Genomic DNA, 21905 nt, shown 5'->3' on the forward strand with positions numbered 1-21905 from the left:
CAAACAAGTCTCTCTCTCTCTCTCTCTCTCTCTCGTTACTTATGGCAGTGTTTGAGAGGACCTAAAGTCTTCAGCGAATAACATGGCCTTCTTTTGGTTGTTTGCTTTACATCCCTATTGGTTATGCGTGCTGATTCGGAAACTTTCCTCTTTGTTTGATATCCGGTTCAGTGCATTAGCAAGATGAGCGCCTGTATTCATGAGGCCTTTATCACCCTTCCCCCTTTCCCCCCTCTCCACCCTTTCCTCCTTCCCCCCTTTCCCCCTTCCTCAAGTTGACGATTTTCTTAACTCGTGGCATGTCCAGATGTATTCTCTCATTCTCCCTCCTTCTTCCTCTCTTCCCCCTCCCCTCTCTCTCTCTCTCTCTCTCTCTATGAGAATGGATCAATCTCTATGGTTTTAGTTGTACTTTTTACATATCATTTATATTATGATTGTTTAGTCTGTGCTTGAGATATACTATTTAATAAGACAAAATGAAGAAAGTGGATGCGTCCGAATGCCATTTATTATAGTTATTAATGACTGTATACGAATCTTTTATAACGGAATATTGTCATTCTTCTAACCTCTAATTTTTAATATTTACACTTTCACAACTGGACATATTATTAACTACTTACATTGTAAAATGAATAATCATTGTATAAAAATGGAAATGTTTTATTTGAGTTAATTGACTCTCCCTCTATACTCCCTCTCACTCCCCCCTCTCTCTCTCTCTCTTTCTCTATTTACGGTATGTATCTTTTTCTCTCTATTTTAATCTTGTATGATTGTTGTACTACTTCTCTCACTCCTGTACGGAAAGTTTTTACTAATACACAAATACATATATAAATACATATATACATGCACACATACGTATGAACATGTCCTTATTATATAGTCATACGAACAACCATTACTCCCATCCACAGCTGTTACGTGTACACTGAACATGCAGCGAATATCAAGTGAAGAGAGACTTTCTGAAAAAAATATATATGTATGGAGGAGAAATAAGGAAGGATGAGGTGAAGGCAGCTGTAAAGATGATGAAAGCAGGTAAGGCACCTGGTCTGGATGGATGTCATGCAGAATGTCTGAAAAAGGGAGGTGCAGTGATGGTGGACTGGTTGGTAAGGTTATTTAATGTTTGCTGGAGAGAGGGTAGAGTACCGGAGGACTGGAGTAGTGCCTGTATAGTTCCTCTTTACAAGGGAAAAGGGGACAAGTGTGAATGTAGTAATTTCAGAGGGATTAGCCTGTTGAGTGTAGTAGGGAAGGCTTATGGGAGGATCTTGATTGAGAGGATTAGGAGAGGAACAGAGGGAGTAATTGGTGAGGAACAGTGTGGATTTAGGACGGGTAGAGGTTGTGTAGATCAGATCTTTGTGGTAAGACAGATATGTGAGAAAGCTATAGGAAAGGGGAAGGATGTTTTTTGGGCTTTTATGGATCTGGAAAAAGCTTATGATAGGGTAGACAGAGAGGCACTGTGGGAGGTTATGCAGATTTATGGGATAGGAGGAAAGCTTTTGGGAGCTGTCAAGAGTTTTTATGAGAGTAGTAGAGCATGTGTTAGGATTAGAAATGGAGAGAGTGAGTGGTTTGAAGTAAAGGTGGGACTTCGTCAAGGATGCGTTATGTCGCCCTGGCTGTTCAACTTATACATGGATGGGGTGGTGCGAGAGGTGAATGCTAGGGTAGTGAGGCAGGGATTGGAGATGGTTAAAGAAAATGGAGAAAAGTGGGAGGTGAGCCAGCTGTTGTTTGCGGACGACACTGCGCTTGTGGCAGGGTCAGAGGAGGGATTGAGGAAGCTGGTGGCAGAGTTTGGGAGAGTATGTGATAGAAGAAAGCTAAAGATAAATGTGGGTAAAAGTAAGGTGATGAGATGTACAAGGGGTGGAAGTGGCAGTAGACTGGAAGTGAACATTAAGGGAGAGCGACTGGAGGAAGTGGATAGTTTTAGATACTTGGGTGCAAGTGTAGCAGGAAAAGGTGGAGTGAAGGTGGAGGTAGAATGTAGATTGAGAGAAGCGAGTAAATGCCTTGGTGGTTTAAAGAGTGTAATGAGGAATAGACATTTGGGAATGGATGCGAAGAGGAGACTGTATGAAGGAGTGATTGTGCCAACAGCACTGTATGGGGCAGAAACGTGGAACATAAGAGAAGAAGAGAGAAGGAGTTTGGATGTGTTTGAGATGAGGTGTCTGAGAAGTATGGTGGGGGTTACTAGGCTAGATAGAGTGAGAAATGAGGAGGTGAGGAGGAGAACAGGGGTGAAAAAGGATTTGGGAGATAGGGTTGATGAAAGAATATTAGGATGGTTTGGACACATGGAAAGAATGAGTGAAGAAAGACTAGTAAAAGAGGTATGGAAGGCAGATGTGGAGGAAGTGAACATGAGGGGACGTCCTAGGATGAGGTGGATGGATGGGGTGAAGGGGGCTTTGGGGAAGAGGGGAATGTCTGTTGAGGAAGGAAGGGAGAGGACGGAAGACAGAGGTGAGTGGAGAATGGTTGTATATGGATGATGTTGTGACTGCATGAGGAGGAATGGGTGGGGAAGTGGGGGGTGGGGTAGTATGTGTGAGTAAATTTTGACGCAGCCCGAAGGGATTTCTCCCCGTCCTCGCCTTATATGCAAAGGGGGACGGAGAGGGGGGGTCGCCGATTAAATGAAGCGGCCTCGCTGTGGATGTACTGTGTCTTGCGACACTGCTTCTGACCCAGGGCGGTGGGCAGGGTGCAGGGATGACCCGTCACCCAGGAGGTGCTCAGATGAGAGGAAGGGTGGGAGGGGTGTGGAGTGTATTTAGGGATGAAATGGGTGGGAGTGTTTTTATGCCTTTCCCTTTTTGGCTACCTCCCTTGGAAGGGGGAAAAAGCCTTGGTATATGTATGTATGATGTATATATATATATATATATATATATATATATATATATATGTATGTATATATATATATATACAGTAATATGTGTATATATCATAACTGGGTTGGTCAGCATTAACTAGCATTGTTGTGACTTTAATTACAACTAGCTTCCACATCATTGGAGCGGACTACAAATTACACAACAGACTACATGGTGCACGCTTGACATTTAATCAATTTCCAATGGATAAAGATCAGAGAGCGAGAGAAAGAGAGAGAGAGCAAGTTTCACTGTACTAACGGAAGAAGTTATCGAAGCACGTAACAATAAGAAAATATTCTAATACAACAAAATTCACTGGCCCTACATTAGCCTACTGTTGTTGTATCTTTGACTTTGGTCATAGTGTAATGTAGTGATCCCGACTTGGCCTACTAACAAAGCGACCCCGAGTCTCACATCTTCCTAATTATGGGTTCGAGTCCTGCACTCCTCTCCGATTCCCGGTTGCAGTGACTGTTACCTGTCTCCAAAGCACCTAGGGCAAAGGTGACGGCTTTGTCCGCAGCTACTCAGCGCCTCCTGGCGTAGGAGACCTCCATGGCCTTGGAGAGCAGTTTGGGATTTGATTAGACAATTACGATGCTGAGGGCAGAAAAAACAAAAAACACGGAGTATGACGGCGTGCTTCGAATGACGGCCGTCCTGATCAAATCCAATTTAGGGGCCAATTGCTCACTGGGTCGAATACCTTACACACTGTTCCAAAACGTCTACAGTACTTATGTACATGTATACACGCACACACACACACACCAGGAAAAAAAATACTTTTTTATTTTCCAGAGCCATTTTTCATTTTTTTTATATTTCACCAGAGCCATTTTTTTTAATTACCAGAGCCATTTTTGATACTTCCAGAGCCATGTTTTTGCAGGTTCGATTACCTTCAAACTATTGAAAGGCTAACTCATTACATGTGTTGAATTTTTTTTTTCTTTTTTTAACAAATTAGCCTTTAATTTTGGGGGGAGGGGGATGGGTGAAACTGATCGGCAGATACAGCGCCTCTGTTTCCACTGGCAGAGGTTGGGGGTGGAAATCACGACAAGCCTTGCAATACACCGTTAGAGTACCATCACTGCCCCGATCCACATCAAGCCAATCTAGGTTCCACGAGCGTATAGTAGATTCATGCTTTACTGGTTTTCGTTTTCCTTGGCCCTTGTCCATAGAGTTTGAATTAGGCTTTGCTGGTCCAGAAGTGGTTCCTGCCGACAAAACACTCTCCCTCGATTCTGAAAAGACTGAATCTGAGGGCAAACCATCTTCACTCGCTTCACTAGAAATCGCTCCATGATGTACGATCATCTAAAGTTTGGCATGGAGGTGACGTACAAACGTAGACCTTGCTACCGTAAACCTAAGCTAACTAACGAATCATTTTTTATTTTTGTATTTTTTATTCTCCCTCCAAAGATCCATATCTATGAACTAAATATATCATTATCAAATGTTCATATTTATACTTAAATTTATTTACTTTCAATTACTAACCAAACATTTTATTCTATTTTTTCTCATAAATACGCGAACGAGGTTATAAATGGGATTTCCCAGTTTCCCTCCTTGGCCTCGAGCGAGTTTGCATATGTACAGTGTACGTGCATGCGGTGATGTGGTATTGAGTATGGTGCATTGTACATGTAGTCAGCGCGTTGATTGGGCAGCTAGCTGCATGCAGCCAATGAATTTCCCTGCATACAGGTACTATGCAATTCGCAACTAGCGACATTATGTAGCACGATAGTCGTGTAGAGTCTAGTCAACATGTACTATAGTATACGCGCGCATGCAGCTGATACGAAGCTAGGCTAGGTAAGCCCAAGATCTAAATATACCAGGTCTGACCGCATGAGCAGTTCTGCGCACCTTCTGACGTCATTTGGATGTTTCCGTTTTCTCTTTGTGAGACACCGAAGAAAACTGTGAAACGCTAAGGAAGACTGGAATTATTATACCCCCCCCCCCTGTTATCTCTCTCTAGCTCATTGCTATTATCAGTGTGTGTGTGTATTTACCTAGTTGTATTTTACGGGAAGGGGAGCTATGCTCGTGAGGTCCCGTTTTCGTATCTCATTTTATCTAAACTATTTTTAAATTCATGTATTGTTTTTGCACACACCACTTTCTCATCTAACTTGTTCCAACTATCTATTACTCTGTGAGAAAAGCTGTTCTTTCTCAGGTCTCTTCTATAGCTGTCTTTTTTTTTTTTTTTTTTTTATTTCCGTGTCCTCTTGTATTTCTGTCATCCCATTTTATCAGATTCTCTCTATCAGTAATTTCTATGCCTTTCATGATTCTGTAAATAGCTATCAAATCTCCTCTCTCTCTTCTTTGCTCTAGTGTCTGTAGTTCAAGTTTTGCTAGTCTCTCTTCATATGATAGTTTTGAGAGTGTTAGTGCCAATTTTGTAATTGCTCTTTGTATTCTTTCAAGTTTTTTTTTATACATTTTTTTTTGTACTTGGTGACCATATCGTTGCTGCATATTCCAATCTTGGTCTTATCAGGGTGATTAGAATTTTCTTCACCATTTCTTCATCCAGGTATGTAAATGCAACTTTGATTGTTCTTATTAAATTATAGTGTGTAATTACCTAGTTGCATTTTATGGGAAGGGGAGCTATGCTCGTGAGGTCCCGTTTTCGTATCTCATTTTATCTAAACTATTTTTAAATTCATGTATTGTTTTTGCACACACCACTTTCTCATCTAACTTGTTCCAACTGTCTATTACTCTGTGAGGAAAGCTGTTCTTTTTTACATCTCTTCTATAGCTGTCTTTTTTTATTTTCTTTCCATGTCCTCTTGTATTTCTGTCATCCCATTTTATCAGGTTCTCTCTATCAGTAATTTCTATGCCTTTCATGATTCTGTAAATAGCTATCAAATCTCCTCTCTCTCTTCTTTGCTCTAGTGTCTGTAGTTCAAGTTTTGCTAGTCTCTCTTCATATGATAGTTTTGAGAGTGTTAGTGCCAATTTTGTAATTGCTCTTTGTATTCTTTCAAGTTTTTTTTTTATACATTTTTTTTGTACTTGGTGACCATATCGTTGCTGCATATTCCAATCTTGGTCTTATCAGGGTGATTAGAATTTTCTTCACCATTTCTTCATCCAGGTATGTAAATGCAACTTTGATTGTTCTTATCAAATTATAGTGTGTAATTACCTAGTTGTATTTTACGGGAAGGGGAGCTATGCTCGTGAGGTCCCGTTTTCGTATCTCATTTTATCTAAACTATTTTTAAATTCATGTATTGTTTTTGCACACACCACTTTCTCATCTAACTTGTTCCAAATGTCTATTACTCTGTGAGGAAAGCTGTTCTTTTTTACATCTCTTCTATAGCTGTCTTTTTTTATATTCTTTCCATGTCCTCTTGTATTTCTGTCATCCCATTTTATCAGGTTCTCTCTATCAGTAATTTCTATGCCTTTCATGATTCTGTAAATAGCTATCAAATCTCCTCTCTCTCTTCTTTGCTCTAGTGTCTGTAGTTCAAGTTTTGCTAGTCTCTCTTCATATGATAGTTTTGAGTGTTGGTGCCAATTTTGTAATTGCTCTTTGTATTCTTTCAAGTTTTTTTTATACATTTTTTTTGTACTTGGTGACCATATCGTTGCTGCATATTCCAATCTTGGTCTTATCAGGGTGATTAGAATTTTCTTCACCATTTCTTCATCCAGGTATGTAAATGCAACTTTGATTGTTCTTATTAAATTATAATGTGTAATTACCTAGTTGCATTTTATGGGAAGGGGAGCTATGCTCGTGAGGTCCCGTTTTCGTATCTCATTTTATCTAAACTATTTTTAAATTCATGTATTGTTTTTGCACACACCACTTTCTCATCTAACTTGTTCCAACTGTCTATTACTCTGTGAGGAAAGCTGTTCTTTTTTACATCTCTTCTATAGCTGTCTTTTTTTATATTCTTTCCATGTCCTCTTGTATTTCTGTCATCCCATTTTATCAGGTTCTCTCTATCAGTAATTTCTATGCCTTTCATGATTCTGTAAATAGCTATCAAATCTCCTCTCTCTCTTCTTTGCTCTAGTGTCTGTAGTTCAAGTTTTGCTAGTCTCTCTTCATATGATAGTTTTGAGAGTGTTGGTGCCAATTTTGTAATTGCTCTTTGTATTCTTTCAAGTTTTTTTTTTTATAATTTTTTTTGTACTTGGTGACCATATCGTTGCTGCATATTCCAATCTTGGTCTTATCAGGGTGATCAGAATTTTCTTCACCATTTCTTCATCCAGGTATGTAAATGCAACTTTGATTGTTCTTATTAAATTATAGTGTGTAATTACCTAGTTGTATTTTACGGGAAGGGGAGCTATGCTCGTGAGGTCCCGTTTTCGTATCTCATTTTATCTAAACTATTTTTAAATTCATGTATTGTTTTTGCACACACCACTTTCTTATCTAACTTGTTCCAACTGTCTATTACTCTGTGAGGAAAGCTGTTCTTTTTTACATCTCTTCTATAGCTGTCTTTTTTTATTTTCTTTCCATGTCCTTTTGTATTTCTGTCATCCCATTTTATCAGATTCTCTCTATCAGTAATTTCTATGCCTTTCATGATTCTGTAAATAGCTATCAAATCTCCTCCCTCTCTTCTTTGCTCTAGTGTCTATAGTTCAAGTTTTGCTAGTCTCTCTTCATATGATAGTTTTGAGAGTGTTGGTGCCAATTTTGTAATTGCTCTTTGTATTCTTTCAAGTTTGTTTGTTTTTATACATTTTTTTGTACTTGGTGACCATATCGTTGCTGCATATTCCAATCTTGGTCTTATCAGGGTGATTAGAATTTTCTTCACCATTTCTTCATCCAGGTATGTAAATGCAACTTTGATTGTTCTTATTAAATTATAGTGTGTGTGTGTGTGTGTGTGTGTGTGTGTGTGTGTGTGTGTGTGTGTGTGTGTGTGTGTGTGTGTGTGTGTGTGTGTGTGTGTGTGTGTGTGTGTTATGAAAAGGGGATATATCGTCGTGTGTGCATATATGTGTACATGTTCACATGTGTGTGTGATTCATCTTGGTCTTTTGGATCACGTATTGGACTCGTGATCGACAGCTATTTCCCTCCCGGAAGAGAGCTCAGAGCTCGTATGTCCGATCTATGAACTTACACGCACACATATCTCCAACTCCCCGCCCACGAGAGTTGGAGTAACGACTCGAAACACAGCGAGACTGAAAAAAAATCATCCTGGATAGGATTCGAACCAGGTACCGCCAATATCTTACCATTGTATGTCAGACTCTCAGCCAATTGCGCCACCGAATCATTAAAATTTTTATATGTGTGTGTGTGTATTTATATAGTTTTATTTTACGGGAATGGGAGATATCATCGTGTGTACTTATATGTGTACACGTTCACATATGTGTGTGTGTGTGTGTGTGTGTGTATTCACCTCGGATCTGCTGCAGTCTCTGTCGAGACAGCCAGACACCACCCTACGGCAGTGAGCTCAGAGCTCATTATTTACCGATCTCTGGGTAGGTCTGAGACGACTCACACACCACACACCGGGACAGCAAGGTCACAACTCCTTGACTAACGTCCCGTACCTACTCACTGCTAGGTGAACAGGGGCTACACGTGAAAGGAGACAAACCCAACTTATCTCCGCCCGGAAGGGGATATATCGTCGTGTGTGCTTATATGATTACATGTTCACATGTGTGTGTGATTCATCTTTGTCTGTCTTTTGGATCACGTACTGGACTCGTGATCGACAGCTATCTCCCTCCCGGAAGAGAGCTCAGAGCTCGTATGTCCGATCTATGAACTTACACGCACACATATCTCCTCCCCGCCCACGAGAGTTGGAGTAACGACTCGAAGCGCAGCGAGACTGGATTCGAACCAATTACACAGGGGAACACTTTTTCAGTAACTGAGTTGCATTGGATATTTTAACGGATTTTGAAAGAGTTTTAGGCGCTGATTTCAAATCTGAAATTAGTTTTTCTCTACAAGCTCTAGTTTGTATGCAATGTGAGGTTAATGAAATTGTACATATGTGAACTTGCGTAAACCATGTATAAGCATTTTAACGTCCATATATATAGATAGCTTCTAATATTTTGATCATTCTTCTTTTGTTTCAGTTCAAACATGGCTTCCAGAATGAGACATCATTGCAGAAACAAGCCTGATGCCTTCTGCTACATATGTGGATGCTACACACTCAATCGTCAGAGACGTAACATATCCTCGTTCGTCAAGCGTGCCTACAAGGCATATTTTGAAGTTCATCTTGGTGATCAAGACAAGCAATGGGCTCCTCATGTTGTGTGCCACAATTGTGAAGAAATGCTTCGAGACTGGACCAAAGGAAAACGCAAAGGTCTGCCTTTTGGAGTTCCAATGATTTGGCGCGAACCCACCAACCATGTAACTGACTGTTATTTCTGCATGGTAAACACAACGGGTGTTGGGAAGAAAAACCGACATAAGATTACGTATCCGAACATTCCCTCAGCTATTCGGCCTGTTCCGCACTCTGAAGAAGTACCTGTTCCAGTTTTCAAAGGCTTGCCTTCATTGGACGATAAAGACATTGGACATGATACAAGCCAGCAAGACAGTTGTGACAGTGAATTGTCAGAAAAGTGTTCACAATCGGAGGACTGTTCTTCAGACACTGAACCTTTCCCCGTCCCTATGCCTCTTCCCCAGGCTGAACTGAATGATTTAGTGCGGGATTTAGGTCTTTCAAAGAAAGCAGCAGAGCTTTTGGCATCAAGATTACAAGGCAGAAATCTTGTTGATCACTCTGTTAAAGTATCATATTTCAGAAAGCGTGACCAGCTTTTTGTGACCTTCTTTTCAAAAGACAGACAGTTTGTTTACTGCCATGACATCCCAGGGCTTCTCAAAGAACTGGGTGTACCTTACTATGGTCCTGCTGAATGGAGACTCTTTTTAGACAGTTCAAAACGCAGTCTAAAGTGTGTTCTTTTACATAATGGCAGTGTTTATGGAGCAGTACCTGTCGGTCACTCAGTGCATTTGCGGGAAGACTATGATGATATGAGAATGGTCATGGACTTATTAAAGTATCATGAGCACAATTGGATAATTTGTGTAGACTTAAAGATGGTCAACTTTCTTCTTGGACAACAGAAAGGTTTCACCAAGTTTCCATGTTTCCTCTGTATGTGGGACAGCCGAGCACGAGACAGACATTGGGTCCAGAAGGACTGGCCTATTCGTGACACCCTTGAAGCAGGCATGCCAAATATCATACAAGACCCAATTGTAAACAGAGATAAGATCATCTTTCCTCCTCTTCACATCAAATTAGGTTTGATGAAACAATTTGTCAAGGCACTGGAAACCGAAGGTGAATGTTTCCAACACATCATCACAGCTTTACCAGGGTTATCATTTGAGAAGATCAAAGCAGGCGTGTTTGATGGCCCACAGATTCGAACCCTAATTCGTGATGATCAGTTTGTTGCTAAGATGACCGCTTTAGAAAGGGCAGCATGGTTATCCTTTGTGGCAGTCGTTCAGAACTTCCTTGGAAACAATAAGGCGGAGAACTACAGTGAACTTGTGAACAGAATGCTCCTCGCTTTTCGTGATCTCGGGTGCAACATGAGCATCAAGCTTCATTTTTTGAACAGCCACCTTGATCAGTTCCCTGACAACCTGGGGGCTGTGAGTGACGAACAAGGAGAACGATTCCACCAAGACCTAAAGATCATGGAAGAACGCTACCAAGGGCGCTGGGACAAAAGTATGATGGCTGACTACTGCTGGAGCATTAAACGAAATTGCCCAGATGAAATGTACAAACGCAAAAGTTACAAACGCAAATTCCTGCCTGAAAAAAATACACAAAGAAATTGATAAGCTTCCATCAGCTGTGGTGATGTTCTGAAGGATGCTAATCTAACTTTGGGATAGATGTTCTGTTAATGTTCTGTTTCTTTTGCCTTAATAAATGTACAGAAATGGCTTTCATACTGTTTTAAGATTCAAGTGAACAAAAGAATTGTGGCTGATATTGCAATTTCCTATAATAACGAAAATTTAAAAAATAAATGAAAATGTCAAATTGCATAAAATCTGTAGCTTGCAGACAAAACCCGACTTCAGATTTGAAATCAGCACACTCAAGTTGACTATAGAAAAGTCTTTTTTTAAATGCAACAAAATGAGTGTTCCCCAGTGTTATCGCCGACACCTTAACTTTACAGGCCTGACTCTCAACCGATTACGCCACCGAGAAATTTGATAGAGTAGATAGTATTTGTATAATTTTATTTTACGGAAAGGGGGAGATATCGTCGTGTGTACTTATATGTGTACACGTTCACATATATATATATACATATATATATGTGTGTGTGTGTGTTTTATATACTTGTATTTTACGGAGAGATTTCGTCGTGTGTGCTTATATGTGTACACGTTCACATGTGCGTGTATTTGCAGGGAAACGATGAAAATTAACATTTGGCTTAATTCCTCTTTGGTTTGAGCCACAACCCTTTATGGTACAATAAGCCATATTGTCAAGATCTATATATACCGGTATATATAGATCTTCATTGTCAGAATATAACTAATTGCGTGGAGCGGTGCGAGCGGAGGCAGCGACACTCACCGTACGACGAGCCAGCTACAACTAACAGCAACGGGACGTGCGAAGCCCACTTTGAGCAGCCAGGTGATGTCACGGGCCCGCTGCGCCAACTCTCTCGAAATTCGGTCGGAAGTGGTTAGACCTGGTATATCTAGATCTTGGGTAAGCCATTGAACTCTAGCAGCTATACCGCGTAAACATACGTACGTACATCAACAAATTAAAGTTGATTGATGCGTTGCGTTTATGATATCGATTGATAATGCAATGATTGATCACGGGTAAGTTGTGTTTGCTCTGATCCTTTCATCACTGGTGATGGGATTCAAGGATTGCCAAATGATGGATAATGCATGAAAAACGTTGAATCTTTATCTTGCCGCGGGAGCGATTTTTTTTTTTTTGGGGGGGGGGATCGCTCCCGCTATTGGATTTGCGAGAGCGACATTGGAACTTTCCCGAGCGAAATCGCTCGTCGCTCCCGTGTATTTTTTTCGCTGACACACACACACACAAACACTCGAGGCGCAGTTGATAGAGTTCCCGGCTGCCACTACGGAGGTCCGGGTTCGAATCCCGCCCAGGGCTGAATTAATTTCAGTATCGCTACGCTACGGGTCGTTACTCCAACTTTCGTGGGTGGGGAGTCTGGGGTGTGTGCACGTGTAAAGTCACAGCATTACCCATAGATCGGTCATACGAACTCTGAGCTCTCTTCAGGGAGGGAAATGGCTGTCGATCACGAGTCTAACACGTGATCCAAAGACCTAGGTGAATAACACACACACACGTGCATGTTTGAAACATACACACTTTGTAGTTGAAACATGACACAAATACCGGATGTACACGAGGGAAGTTGTTTTTGTGTCCGCGTTATTTCCGGGACACGAAAAAAGTAACGATACTGAAAATGAGACTAGGGTATACAAAGCGTAGCTGAGGATCACTTGGGAACCATTAACCAGGAATGATTTATCATCCATCTCATGGGCAGATTTAATCAGTCCCACGCCTAATTAATTTTGTCCTGCTGTGCTTTTGAGGGCGTTGGGGTGGGGGAGAGGGAGGGGGAGGGGGGAACAGAGTCAAGACCAGTCTGGTGTGTTGACATCTTTACTTCTGTCGCTAGATCTCCTTACTTCTCTCTCTCTCTCTCTGTCCTTCACTCTCTACCTCTATTCCACCCCTCTCTCTCACTCTCACTCTGTCCCCCCTCTCTCTCTCTCTCTCTGTCCTCTCTATCTTTCTCTCTCTCTCTGTCCTTCACTCTCTTTCTCTCTACCTCTCTATTCCGCCCCTCTCTCTCACTCTGTCCCCCCCTCTCTCTCTCTCTCCCTCCCCCTCCCCCCCCTTTCTCTCTCTTTCTCTCTGTCCTCTCTCTCACTATGTCCCACCCCTTCACTCTCTTTGCCCCCTTCTCTCTCTGTCCCTCCCTCCACACACACACACACACACACACACACACACACACACACACACACACACACACACACACACACACACACACACACACACACACACACACACACACACACACACACACACACACACATTTCTTCCTTTTTTCTTTTCTCTGCCCTTCCCACTCCCTCCGTCCTTCTTCTCCCCCTTTCCTTTCGCCAAACTTCTTCCTTCCTTTGCCCACCCTAACCCCGCCTTTCCACCATTTTCCTCCCGTCTTGTCAACTTCTTCCTAACCTCTTCCTTTCCTTCCTCCTGCCCACGATTCCCTTCTCTTCCCTCTCCTGCCCCCTCCTCCTCCTCCTCTCTTGCTCACATCTCGTCCTCCTCCTCAGCATTTGTTAACCACCTTCCTCCCTCCCCATCTTCCTCTCTCCCCCCATATTCCTCTCTCCCCCCATATTCCTCCTTCCTCCCCACTTTCCTCCTTTCGCCCCAGCTTCTTTCCTCGTCCCTCCGCCCCACCTTCCCCCTCCCAACCTTCCTACCTCCTCCCCACCTTCCTCCTCCCCGAATTCCTCTCTCCTCTCCACCTTCCTCTTCCCCGCCATCCTCCCTCCTCCCCGCCTTCCTCCCTCCTCCCCACCTCCCTCCCCCTCCTGGCCTTCCTCCCTCCTCTCCACCTTCCCCCTCCTCCCCGCCTTCCCACCTTCCCCCGTCCCTCCTCCCCGCCTCCCCTTCCTCCCTCCTGGCCACCTTTCTTTCTTTTTCTTACCCATTTCCCTTCCAGCTTAATTAAGGAAATCTTCGTCCGAGTCATGTTCAGTCGGATTTCCGCCTCGAAAGCGCGTGCTCAAGATTGCCTTCCGTCCGATTGTTTTTATAGATTTAATTAGTAGATTAATGTGTCGTAATAGATTTAGGGGTGAAATCTCGTATTTTCTATTCTGCGGACATTCCCTTCTTTTTTGGACTTTCAAGAATTACCTGTCCGTGTCCCCGTCTTCGGGTGTATAATTGTAAGGTTTAAGCAGTTTGTAGACACCTTACTGAAGAAGACAGAGTCGGTCGAAACGTATAAGCAATAAAGGAGTTCCGGCCCATCTTCGCTTGTTCTTCCTCCACCCACACCATACATACATACATACACACACACACACACACACACACACACACACACACACACACACACACATATATATATATATATACATACATTATATGTATATATATACATATATATATATATACACATATATATACACATATATATACATTATATGTATATACATATATATATAATTATATGTATATATATATATATATATGTGTGTGTGTGTGTGTGTGTGTGTTCTTTAAGGCATATTGAATTGTATGCAACAACAAATTGAGCTCTGATGAGTTTCCGATGAAGAGTTTCAAGTCTTCTAAAGATCTCTCTAGCATGGAGAGGTAAAGAAAAAACCAAGTTGCCGATAGAAGCCATCTAATGGGTAGAACAGGATACAAGACGTTTCGCTAATCACAGTTAGCATTTTCAATTGTGACAATAGCAAAGAAATGGATGATTATAAATACAGAAAGTAAACACTAGGAAAGATTACAAAGAGGTTGATCGTTATTCTGGTCTGAAACTGGGAAAGGACACGTTAAATATCGGGGAAAGGAACGCGGGAAGGGGAACTGTGACCACTGGGAAAGGACACTCAGATGACCGTTACTTTGGCCTGGGTGTCCGTCGCGGAAGGAGTGATGGCATCCCTTGATGTGGAGTTCCTCTTCACAAACATTCCCGTTCAGCGCACCATCGACTACATCTGTGATCACGTATACCGGTCTTCTCCAGTACCTCTGTTGAAATTAGAAGAGATTCACCTTCGTGAACTTCTGAGGATTTGTACACAAGAGGCCGCCTTCCGTTGCCCCCGTGGTAAACTTTACCAACAAATTGATGGCGTGGCTATGGGCTCTCCGTTAGGTGTTCTCTTCGCCAATTTCTTCATGGGCTCGGTGGAGAAAGAGGTCTTCAATCGTTCTGGCCGCCCCCTGTTGTACGGCCGGTACGTAGACGACATCTTCGTGAGGACCACCGACTCTGAGGAGCGTGAACACCTTCGCTGCCTCCTTCAGGAAGTGCCAGGCCTTCGATTTACGACGGAGAAGGCGACAGACGGCGTCCTTCCTTTTCTTGATGTGCTCCTCACCCAGAAAACCGACGGGAGCACCCACACAGCAGTGTACACCAAGCCAACTAATCCTGGATTGTGCTTGAATGGAGAGAGTGAGTGCCCTCAAAAATATAAGGACTCCACTATTGCATCCTTCTATAGGAGAGCCCTCACCCATTGCTCCAGTTGGACCTCCACCCAGAAAGAAATTGACCGGTCTACACAACTCCTAGTCAATAATGGCCACTCAAACAGCGACTGCCAACGTGTACTGCGGGCCGTCATGAGTAAGTGGTACGAAGGGCAACAGACTCCTGTAGAAGAAGGCAATACTTTTACCTTGTTCTATAGGGCCTACATGTCGAGCGCTTATAAGGAGGATGAGAAAGCACTTCTTCGTATCATCAAGGACAATGTGATCCCCACCAACGAGATGGACCGCATTAAACTTGCCATTTATTATAAGAACAAGAGGACTAAAGACTTTATCATGAAAAATAACAGCTCCCCACGCCCATCCGACATCGAGTGTGTGAGTCTGGTGTACCAGTTTAAGTGTCCTTTTGGGGACTGTACGCCCCAAGATTCCTACATCGGACTCACTACCACTCGCCTTTCCAGACGGTTGACATACCACCTTAACAATGGAGGCCCTAAGCGACACCTTCAGGAGACCCATAACATTCCAATCACCAGATCCATCCTAGTGGACAATACCACCATTTTAGACCAAGAAAGTGACAAGCGCCGCCTTGCCCTTCTTGAGGCCCTCCACATTAAATACAGCCAACCTACACTGAACACCCAACAGGAAGCCCCCACCATCCTTCCCAGCCTCAAACCATTCAGAATCCGCCAAATCAGACAACCCAGCTACGAGACAAATCAGCCCTCCCATGAGCAGTCACTCCGTCCGCGACGGACACCCAGGCCACAGTAACGGTCATCTGAGTGTCCTTTCCCAGTGGTCACAGTTCCCCTTCCCGCGTTCCTTTCCCCGATATGTAACGGGGTCCTTTCCCAGTTTCAGACCAGAAAAACGATCAACCTCTTTGTAATATTTCCTAGTGTTTACTTTCTGTATTTATAATCATCCATTTCTTTGCTATTGTCACAATTGAAAATGCTAACTGTGATTAGCGAAACGTCTTGTATCCTGTTCTACCCATTAGATGGCTTCTATCGGCAACTTGTTTTTTTCTTTACCTCTCCATGCTAGAGAGATCTTTAGAAGACTTGAAACTCTTCATCGGAAACTCATCAGAGCTCAATTTGTTGCATACAATTCAATATGCCTTAAAGAAAATATTTTGCCGCGTTACTCCAATATGTATATATACATATATATATATATATATATACACATATAAACATATATATATATATATATATATATACACATATAAACATTGTATACAGTATTATATATATATATATATATATATATATATATATATATATATATTTAATGGCAAGATTATTATTGCAGAGTTTTTTATCTGCCTTTTCTCTTTCTCTGAGAATCTTTTTCCCTTCCACGGGAAGTTGTCTTATAATGTCACCATATGACATTGTTTTGCTGCGTTACTCCAATATGTATATATACATATATATATATATACACATATAAACATTATATATTATATATATATATATATATATTATATATATGTGTGTGTGTGTGTGTGCGTGTGTGTGTATATATATATTATATATATATATATATATATATATATATATATTATATATATATATATTTAATGGCAAGATTATTATTGCAGAGTTTTTTATCTGCCTTTTCTCTTTCTCTGAGAATCTTTTTCCCTTCCACGGGAAGTTGTCTTATAATGTCACCATATGACATTGTTTTGTAAGTTACTTTGGGCATGGCTTTACCAAAGTGAAAAACTGGCCAGAACGCGTTTTCACACTACTTAGTGCTTCATCAGTGGCTAGAGTGTGAATATCTGATTGAATTTTTGTGTTTATATACTATTAGTGTTGGTCTGATATTTCATTTTTGAGGCTTCTGATTGGCTAGTGGGCTGGACTGGCTGGCAGACCAACACTAATAGTTTATAAACACAAAAATTCAATCAGATATTCACACTCTAGCCACTGATGAAGCACTAAGTAGTGTGAAAACGCGTTCTGGCCAGTTTTTCACTTTGGTAAAGCCATGCCCAAAGTAACTTACAAAACAATGTCATATGGTGACATTATAAGACAACTTCCCGTGGAAGGGAAAAAGATTCTCAGAGAAAGAGAAAAGGCAGATAAAAAACTCTGCAATAATAATCTTGCCATTAAATTTAACCAAACATGCTTGAGAGAAAATCTCCTGCCCATATATACAATGAATATATACATATATATATATATGCATATATATACATATATATATATGTATATATATATATATATACTGTATATATATATATATAATATATATATGTGTGTATACACACACACACACACACACTTCAACGAATGGACGGCTTAGAAGACGTTCTGAAGAGAATTGAAGTTTGTGGATCCCAACGCAAAGAGAAGTGCCTATTGTATTTACAGGGTAGGGGGAAATTGCTCGTGGAGTAGTAGGAAAGTAGGGAAAGAGGAAAAGGGGAGGGATTACTGAGGGAATTGGAAGGAAATGAGGAAGGAGTAGACTTGGCCCAGGCAGACAGGCGAAAGGTAAACAAAAGGCCTCCCGATGACGATGAAATATCTAATAAAAATGTAAAGATTAGAAGTATAGACAAGAGCAATACAGTAGAAAGTGATGAGAATATTTTCCTGAGATTTAAAGAGGGTGGGGGGGACACCCCCCCCCCCCCCGACTGACAAGACTAGAAGAAAAGGTCGATAAGATGATCGAGGACTTGGAGCGTAGGTTCGGTCATGTTGACAGTATTATACGAAGAGTTGAAAAATTGGAAGAACTAGAGAGGGCGAACAAAAACTTAACTAAGGAAATTGAAGAATTAAAAAAACAGTTAAAAGAAGTAAAAGATGAGAATAAAGTCTTAAAGGAGAATAATAAGGAGAACAAGGAGGGTTGGAAAAAAAAATCATGAAAATAGCAAGTTTGCATTCACTGACATAATCAGACAGCAAATGAATGAACAAACTGAAAAATCAGTTATTAAAGTGATGAGACAGAAGGAGAATATAGTAAGAGACAGAAAGAAATGTATAATTATATTAGGAATGGAAGAGAAACATAACCCAGATAGAACCACAAGAATCAAAGAGGAAAATGAAAAAGTAAGAAATTTACTCGAATTAGTTCAGGGGATTAACCAGAAATTATGAAACAAATCGAAGAGAAATTCAGGCTAGGGAAATATAGTACAGACAAGACCAGACCAATCAAGATTAAATTCAGGTCACAAACTACGGCTGAGAATATCTTATCCAAAACAGGGAAACTAGCAACAAGTGAACAATATAAAAAGGTATGGATAAAAAGGGAAATGAATAAAGAGGAAAGAGAGGAAGAAAAACAGAAAAGACTTGAAGCTAAGGAAAAAAACGAGATAAGAACGGAGTCAGAAAAAGAGAGATTCTATTGGAGAGTAGTGAATATGAAACTAAAGTAAGTCGACATACAAGAGAAAAACAAAAGGGAAACAGAGAACACAATGGAAGTGGCAGAAAACTAAGAGTGTCTTACACAAATATAGATGGATTAATAACAGGATTGAATGAGCTGAATGATTATTTGAAAGAAAAAGAACCAGACATAATGGGAATTGTAGAAACAAAATTAAAAGGTCCACTACCACCCAACAGTGTAGGACATGATGCATATAATTATTGGATTAGAAACAGAGTGAAAAAGGAAGGGGGTGGAGTTATGTTCCTGACTAAGAAGGATATAAACGTGAAGGGTGTCACATATGGAAAGAATACAGTAGAGATGATAATGATGGAAGTAGAAGACAGAGATAAGAAGAACAGAAAGTTTGTGATAAATTATGTGCCCCCAAAAACAGCCTCATGGGAAGAGAGTGAACATAAAAGTATGTTAGAGGACACAAAGATAACATTAAACAAGATAATGGAAGAGGGAGGAAAAATAGTTATGATGGGCGACTTTAATTGCAAAGAAATCTGCTGAGAAGAAATGACAGTAAAGGGTGGAGACGGCTCATGGGGAAACGCTCTACTCGAGATGGTTACTGACCATACAATGACACAATGGATACAGGAGAACACTAGGTATAGAAATGAAGAAGAGCCATCGAAACTAGACCTAGTAATTACATCCGAACCTAGAATAGAGGACAAAATTGAATATAAAACACCAATAAGTAAAAGTGACCACATATTGATTGAACTGGAACTTAATGAAGAAAAATATATGAAAAGAAATGAACAATACAGAAAAGGAAGAATGATGTATGAAAAAACAAACTTTGATAAAATAAGAGAATTCTGTCAACAAGAAAACTGGGAAGAAATATACAAAGAAGAAACAACAGTAGAAGAGAAATGGAATATTTTGACAAAAAATTACAAAAAAGGAGTGGAAAAGTATGTCCCAAGACAAAAACAAGAAAAAGAATATGTAAAATGCTGGTACAACAAAAGCTGTAGGGAGTTAAAAGACAAAAGAGACAAAGCCTGGACCAGATGGAAAAAAGACAGAAGACCTGAAAAATGGAAAATATATACCTGCTATAGAAATGAATATGTACAAATGTGCAGAGAGGAAAAGAGAAAATATGAAAAAGATGTCACTGAGGAAATGGAAATGGCGGAAATTATGAACAAACATTTTAAATCAGTGTTTACAAGGGAGAACATACAACCTGAAGAGAACGAATGGAAAGAGAAAGTCACCCCTATGGAAGAAATAGAAGTAACAAAGAATGAAATATTAACACACTTGAATAATCTTGATGTCAGAAAATCGCATGGACCAGATGAAATAGCAAACTGGATACTAAAAGAATGCAGGAATGAACTGGCAGACAAAATACATAGCATACTAAATAGTTCCTTGAAAGAAGGAAAAGTTCCAGAAGATTGGAAAAAAGCAAATATAGTACCTATATACAAAGGAGGAAATAAAGAAGAACCTACCAACTATAGACCAGTCTCTCTAACAAGTACAATAGCAAAAATTTGTGAAAGAATTATCAAAAGTAGATGGGTAAAATATTTAGAAAAAAACAAAGTGTTAAATCCAAGGCAATTTCGATTCAGACAAGGACGATCATGCGTCACCAATTTAACATGTTTCTATTCAAGGCTAATAGATATAATACAAGAAAGAGATGGATGGGCGGACTGTGCATTTTTAGATCTAAAGAAAGCTTTTGACAAAGTACCACATAAGAAGTTGCTTAAGAAATTAGAAACTGAAGGAGGAATACAGGGCAAACTACTAAATTGGATGTAGGACTTTTTGCAAGAAAGAAAAATGAGAGTAGTGATAAGAAACCAACACTCAAAATGGGATGAAGTAATAAGCGGTGTTCCGCAGGGAACAGTTCTGGCCCCAATAATGTTTGCTATATATATATTAATGATATGGATGAAGGAATAGAAAGCTATATGAGCTTCTTTGCAGATGATGCAAAACTACTGAAAAGAGTGAAAATTGAAGATTGTGAATCACTACAGAGAGATCTAAATAAGGTACAAGAATGGAGTAGGAAATGGGAGATGGAGTTCAATACAAAAAAGTGTAGTATAATGGAATTTGGAAAAAGCAAAAACAGAATAACAGGATCATATAAATTGGGAGAAGAAGGAATAAAAAAAGTAGAAAATGAGAAGGACCTGGGAGTCATTGTTATGAACAATATGTCACCTGAGAAACATATAAATAAGATTTTTGGAGAAACTTATGATTTAATAAGAACAATCAAAGTTGCATTTACATACCTGGATGAAGAAATGGTGAAGAAAATCCTAATCACCCTGATAAGACCAAGATTGGAATATGCAGCAACGATATGGTCACCAAGTACAAAAAAAATGTATAAAAAAACTTGAAAGAATACAAAGAGCAATTACAAAACTGGCACCAACACTCTCAAAACTATCATATGAAGAGAGACTAGAAAAACTTGAACTACAGACACTAGAGCAAAGAAGAGAGAGAGGAGATTTGATAGCTATTTACAGAATCATGAAAGGCATAGAAATTACTGACAGAGAGAATCTGATAAAATGGGATGACAGAAATATTAGAGGACACGGAAAGAAAATAAAAAAAAGACAGCTATAGAAGAGATTTGAAAAAGAACAGCTTTCCTCACAGAGTAATAGACATTTGGAACAAGTTAGATGAGAAAGTGGTGTGTGCAAAAACAATACATGAATTTAAAAATAGTTTAGATAAAATGAGATATGAAGACGGGACCCACGAGCATAGCTCCCCTTCCCGTAAAATACAACTAGGTAAATACACACACACACACACATATATATATATATATATATATATACATATATAATATATATGTATATATATACATATGTATATATACATATTATATATATATATATATATATATATGTATATACATATATATGTATATATACATATAATTATATATATATGTATATACATATATATATATATATATATATATATATATATATATATATATATATAATATGCCAAAAGGATTTTTCCCCAATATATGGGAGGTAGCAATATATAAATATGGGCTTTGGTATGTTTGTAAATACACTATGCTGGGTCATGACCTTTTTGCCGTGTTTTTATCTTTGGGAATCCGTGAGCTAGTGGGCGAAAGCGTACTCGT

The 21905-nt window shown here is 40.0% G+C and overlaps 1 long non-coding RNA gene across 1 annotated transcript in view; it reads right to left on the minus strand.

Annotated features, from left to right (window-relative positions):
* Window positions 1-1006: 1006 nt before the first annotated feature.
* The window catches only part of LOC143023352 (uncharacterized), a 282074-nt gene continuing 261175 nt past the window's right edge, over window positions 1007-21905 (minus strand). Inside the window, exon 3 of the long non-coding RNA XR_012966178.1 lies at window positions 1007-1088. This is a non-coding gene — a long non-coding RNA (uncharacterized LOC143023352). The remainder of the gene's footprint in view (window positions 1089-21905) is intronic.

Source organism: Oratosquilla oratoria, unplaced genomic scaffold, assembly GCF_046742065.1.
Source record: "Oratosquilla oratoria isolate Oo_2021 unplaced genomic scaffold, ASM4674206v1 SCAFFOLD47, whole genome shotgun sequence".
Taxonomy (NCBI): Eukaryota; Metazoa; Arthropoda; class Malacostraca; order Stomatopoda; family Squillidae; genus Oratosquilla; species Oratosquilla oratoria.